Source organism: Bufo bufo, chromosome 1, assembly GCF_905171765.1.
Source record: "Bufo bufo chromosome 1, aBufBuf1.1, whole genome shotgun sequence".
NCBI classification, from domain to species: domain Eukaryota; kingdom Metazoa; phylum Chordata; class Amphibia; order Anura; family Bufonidae; genus Bufo; species Bufo bufo.
The window spans coordinates 185,203,049-185,209,154 of record NC_053389.1 but is presented as its reverse complement, the minus strand read 5'-3'; the positions used below and the strand labels follow the sequence as shown (position 1 = coordinate 185,209,154).

Genomic DNA, 6,106 nt, shown 5'->3' with positions numbered 1-6,106 from the left:
CCTGCTGCTTCATCATGAGACTGGGAGAACGGGACCTTTGTTTTTGGGATTGGTGGAAGTCCCAGCGGCTTGACCCCCACTGATCCTGTGGATGGGACCTTCAAAACTTGGCACAATTCGTTTAATGGCTGATGACCTACTTTGTTGATTGTCCTTTATGCCTGCCAGTTCCCCCAATGTGCACTTTGCTCAAGTTGGTAAAGAGATGTCACCTGAATGAAACATAGAGTTCCTACATTAAACATCGTTACAGATAATACAAACTGTCTACCCCTCAGTCATCTGAAGACCATTTTATGAAGGACACAAACGCAAGAAGCATTAGAATGCAGAAAAACTTTATTGGAAAACTTGTTGACAAGCACAGTCACGTCTACTTAGGCAAGAGAGGGATCACAAAAGGATTACTGGCCCACCACGAGTCAGGGGGTTGTTATATTCATTCCACAGAGACAGGGAATTGTGAATGCAGAACAGACTGGTAGTATCCATGAAGGAGACATCTTAGCTGCTGCTCTCTCCCATGGTGTGCTTGTCGAACAGGTACTCGCCCATGCCGTTCTGTGGTACCCCAAGGCGCTTCAGGTTGGTGATGTAGTCTCCAAGCTGCTTAATAGCCTTTACCTGTTCTTCCAGGAACTCCGATTCCAGGAAGTCACAGAGCTGAAAGAAAAGGTCAATTAATGCTATATAAACACTACTACCTTCATTATTCAAGCCGTGATTAAAGAGCTAAGACTAGGAATAGAAATATGCAGCTGTCTTCTTTGGAGGAACAGTGCCACAGCTGTCCCAGGTTGTGTGTGGCATTGCAACTCAACCCAATTTACTTGAATTGAATGAAAACTGCAACACAGGTGTGGTGCGGTTTTGGAATTAACCCAACAGTTTTTTTTTAATCCTGTACTGTCCCTTTAAAACAAAACAAAAAAACAAGGGGGCGTTTTAAAGAAAAGGAAGAGTCAGCCATAAATGTTAAAGGCGTATTCCCATCACAGACCATGGGGGCATATCGGTGGGACCCGCACCTACAACGAAAACGGTGCGGGGAGAGCTGTGGCTGGTGGACCCTGGATTTCCCAGGGGTCCTTCCACCACCAAGCGCTGCTCCATAGAGTGAATGGAGCGCACAGCGCACGCTCGGCCCCTGCTCCCATTCATTTCTAATGGGGCAGACGGAAATAGCTGAGCCAGCGCTCGGCTATTGTCGGAAGGCCCATAGAAATGAATAGAGGGCGGCTGCACATGCGCAGTGTGCCCTCCGTTCATTCCCTGCTCCGTTCTTATTGTAGGTGCGGGTCCCAGGGTGGTGGGAATACCCCTTTAAGCTTGCGATAGCAGATATTAATATGCCGAGTAAACACGCCTGCAACGCCCTATACCAGGTGTTGCGCAATAGAAAAAAAACAGAATTTAATGAGTATTCATGAGGGTGGGGAAGTTAACTAACCACAGAAGAACTAACTAAGCAGAGAACTTACTTGAGGGTCAACTTTGTCAGAGGCCAACTTGTGAAGATCAGATGGGCCTGGTTCACAGTCTTCTCCAGCTGCAGAGCAGCCTGCATGGTCTCCAGAGTGTTGGTCCACTCATCACGTTCAGGTTTCTATGAGTAAAAAGACAGTATTAGGAGCATTGGTGATCGTCACTTTTAAACAAGACCTGGTCTTTTGTCAGCTTAGGAGGAAATCACGTCAAGATATATAGCCAACATTCACTTACTGGCCTCAGGTTTAAAAAGGGCATGAGGACGTGACGAACACTATAGAGTTGTACAGTTGTTTGTAAACCTCAGACTAGCCAGATAAGGTCCATATAGAATCATGTGACCTAGTATGATATCTACATGAGTTATGCATTATTGGGGTCCACTAGAATAGTACTTATTAACGACTTCAGGTCTTGTCAAGGAACAAACAAAAGTCTCACCTTAATGTCCTGCAGGACAATGCGGCCCCCACGCTTGTTCTGATACTTCAGTAACTTCTCAGCATGCTCTCGCTCTTCATGGCTCTGTTCTTAAAGAACTTCGCCACATTATGAAGGGCTACATTCATCACGGTCAAAGTAGAAGGACTAAAAAATAATGGAAATACATTTTAGTTGTCAAGAAACATCCACTATTATATATGTAGACAGGCTATTAGGGATGTGCCACACAATTGCCTCAAGATCATCACTGCATGCAGGAAGAGGACAGTTGTTCTTAGGAGCCGTGTGTCTAGGTCAGACAGGCATATACCGGTATGCATAGCATTGGAGGAATGAGATACTTTCCAACTCACTGCATTAGTAGTGGAGAACAAATGTCTCATTGTATAATTGGCAACATAGTTTTTATTGACATGCATGTGTACTGAACACTATGAAGCCATGGGAATGTGTAACCTCAAAGACCAAACAACAGCAGTGAGAACCACAGATGTTCATATCAATCCAACCACTGATCTGTGTGTCAAGGGTAGATGCTCTTCTGCTATAGGCAATTTGAATTCTATTCCCTTGGTAGGAGGATTCTTTGAGTTTTTTTCTTCCTGATGGTATCTTATGGTGCTTTCCTCAGTAATTTTAGGTCATCAACCTGTGCTACATGGGGGCATGCAATGTCCATTCTCCTCTTTCACTAGTGGGGCCAGTGCACAAGCATTGATTTGGGGGTACTTTGATGAAGCTGGTGAAGAAACAAACACTAGTAGAGAACATTCTTCCAAAGATCTTCCCAGGGCTGCTTCATTCCTCCCTCCCTATGTGGACTTTGAATGCAAGCAATGCAAACAAAGGTGTGGGTGAGGATCATGATCATGAGGTTTCCTTTCCCCACCCCATGATGCCCTTGTGTAATCACTGTGCAAAACACATTTCAGCCCAAGCATTAGAGATAAGTAGTGTTTTGCTCATCAGGAAAACACACTGCACAGAGTGTGTATGGAGATCTCTACAAGGAGCCAATATCACTGGAGGGAGTAACAGATGGAGATGTTTGGCAAGTCACATCACAAAGCAATAGGTGAGGGTGAAGATCAGAAACAAGAGCTCTCAATGAAGCTGAAGCTCAGTGCTGAACATCTATGACCAAATACCTCCTATGGAGCGACAGGAAGACCCTCAACCTTCGCATCTAAGGCTACCTGGACCTGCTGGCACTTAGCTTGAGCATGCATGGTCACCATGAGAGTAAGGTCCCACAACTAGAAGCAGCATACATCTAAAGACTACAGGACATAAATGGGTACTCACCATGGAGAGATAGGTGTAGGAGGCATAAGCTCCATATTCACCATGCGGTTGATGGCAGCCTCGCAATCGCTGTGGAAGTTATGCCGCTCCTGGGATTCCATGCGGGCTTATTGATGGTTTTCGTGGCGCAAAAGGAATAAAAAGTCTCAATGCAGGAATAGAAGCGGTTGGAGGAAGGCGCTGAGGACTCAGAGAGTGTTCCGTCAATCACTGTTGAAGCAAGAACTCTGCTCAGAGTCAGGGATGTTCTAACCCCAGCCCTATGGAGCTGGATATTTATAGCGGAGTCTGGGCGAGGCTTGCTGCCCTTCATACATCTGCTGGGCCAATCATGTGCGGACCTGCTGCAACAAACATGATTGTTAGTGCGACTAACCAATCTTCAAAGTTTTTAAAATCGGGACTTCATGGAGATGGACTCAGAATCTACATCATGCCTCAGGTGCCAGGCATTCAATTGTGTTATTGTGCATGACCATATTATGCTTGAGAAAGACTACTGCTTAGTTGAAAACGTTGCACTTTATTCTGGTTTTTGTATACACCACTTTTTATGGACCCATTGTGAATAAAAGAAATTGCTTGGATATGCTGCCGTCAACCTCTATCTTTGTGCTATTCTACTGACCGTGTGGATCTGTGTCAAAGGACGAGCTGTCGCATTCCTGAAGCAAGTCTCAGTGGTCACTTGTGCTGCTCTCATACGATATTTAGACTATTTCTATCAGTCCAGTAAGTGTTCTGCAGATACAGGCAGGGCTAATCTGGGACTGTATTCTGCTTGGAGGACAAGGATCTCAGAACCCTACGGGGAGAAATTTACTACGGTACATATCACATTAATATTGCTTTTCTAAAGAATTTTCCCTACGTTTTAGTTGCAAAAATCTACGGACTAAACACACAGGCAGCGCCTGAGGGCCAAAGACAAGCAGGGGCCCGCAGTCCTATGGTCAGTTAGAATACATAGCCAGGCTTCATGCCCACTGTCCTATTGCAGCTACATCAATCTCTTAATGCACCATTCATAAAAATTCCATAGGCAGTTACTGGACCTGTGTGTGCCTCTGATTTCATGGAGGTTTTTCCCAGAGGTATTCCGCAGAAAATAATCATGGCGTGTTTCTACCAGCATTTCCTGTGTATGGATGGCAGGACCAAAAGCTGAGACCAGCAGGGACCTGGTAAGTATCAGAAAGGGACTGGCGTAGGGATCAGCAAGGTATCGCTTTAATATATTTTTAACCTATTCTAACCGCTTAGAGCGTTTCTTCCCCCCATTGGACATTCACTTTCAATCTACAAACCCATTACTCCACTCTTAAGTGTGTTCTCTGGCAACAGATATCAAATCTGTGAGGGATCCGCACCAGTTAGCTGTTTTGGGCTGGCACGGCGCCCCTAAACTATGCATTGTATGGAGCTGGAGGTATACACTGTGTATTGGGCGTGTACCGTGGCAGCCCGAAAAAGCTGATTGTTGGGGACCACCATCGTTCTGATATTGGTGGCCAAAAGGTCATCAATATCTGATAGCCCGGAGAACCCTTTAATACTTTCTCCTAATGGGCCTGTTAAAACTTATACTGTTCATCTAAAGCCCCTAGGACCAGTGGGACCACCAGCTGTGTGGCCAGCGCCATCTTGCCCTTGCAGGACCCAATACGTATTCTAGAGCTATGCCCCAATCGTCATACTTTCTGCTGCAGCATGGGGAAGAAGCCATTCAGCTCTCACGTGATATTTTTCATTTTGTGACAGTAAATGACAGAACACTAAACGTGTGACACAAGTATCAGAGATGTTCCACTGGGGTCAGGCAGGAATGACTCAGCAGAGAGCACACAGCAGGCAGGCGGTGGGTGTCGTGCAGAGCCCTCAGCCAGAATGACATGCAGAACTGGAGACATAATGCAGGAAGTAGAAGTGGTGCTGGTTGTCATGGTGACTGAGGAGGAAAGGCCAGGCCTTCAGGCCTTGTAGCTGCTCCCGTCCTGTGCTTTACCCAGACTGGAACTGCAGCATTCCCCTGACTACTAGCCCACTTTTTCACGTGCGAGTTTTCTGCACGGGTTCATGTGTGAATGAAGCATAGCACCGCACTGAATCCTGACCCATTCATTTCAATGGGTCTGTGTACATGAGTGAGAATCGAAAGCATGATTCTGTATTCTCCATTTTATTGATTGATATATTATCACTGGTGTAGCTATAGGTTGCAGCGGTCGCAATTGCGACCGGACACCCCCCTCAAGTCAGGGGGGCCCACGGGGCCCCTCAAGACAGGAGAGCAACAGTAACCCCCCTATCCCCCCCCCATCATTGGTGGCAGTGGCAGTTCCGATCGGAGTCCAGCAGTGTAATGTGCGGTGTACCCGTGCAGCCCGAAAAAAGCTGATTGTTGGGGACCACCACCGTTCTGATATTGGTGGTCAATAGGTCATCAATATCTGTAGCCAGGAGAACCCTTTAATACTTTGGAGAGCACCCGACGGTTTAGGGAGGGTGCTGAGGGACTGTTGGTGCCCCCATCCCCTTCCCAGGTTATAAGAGCAGGCCCCCCTTTCCCCCCCCTGTCTCTTCTCTTCTCTGCCCTAACCCTGCAGTCTGGGCCCGTCTGGGCGATGTGTGATTAAAACTAGTTGGGAGTGCGGGGTGTAAGGGTTAAATGAGCGGCGGTGGGCCTATGGAGCAGGAAGGGGAGGAGGAATGACAGGTGATATATACGCCCCCCCCCTGCTCCTGCCTCTTCCTCTGTTCGGTGAGGGCAAGCTGGTAGCTTCTGCTGGCTGCATGTCCCCTAAGAGCTATGGCCGCAAGAGACGCTCACCTCCGCAATGGGCTCTTGGCAAGGTTCAGTGAGGAAGGG

The 6,106-nt window shown here is 47.1% G+C and overlaps 1 pseudogene; it reads right to left on the bottom strand.

The window, feature by feature from the left end:
* Positions 1-469: 469 nt before the first annotated feature.
* On the bottom strand, positions 470-3,438 carry LOC121001985 (annotated as a pseudogene).
* Positions 3,439-6,106: the final 2,668 nt, after the last annotated feature.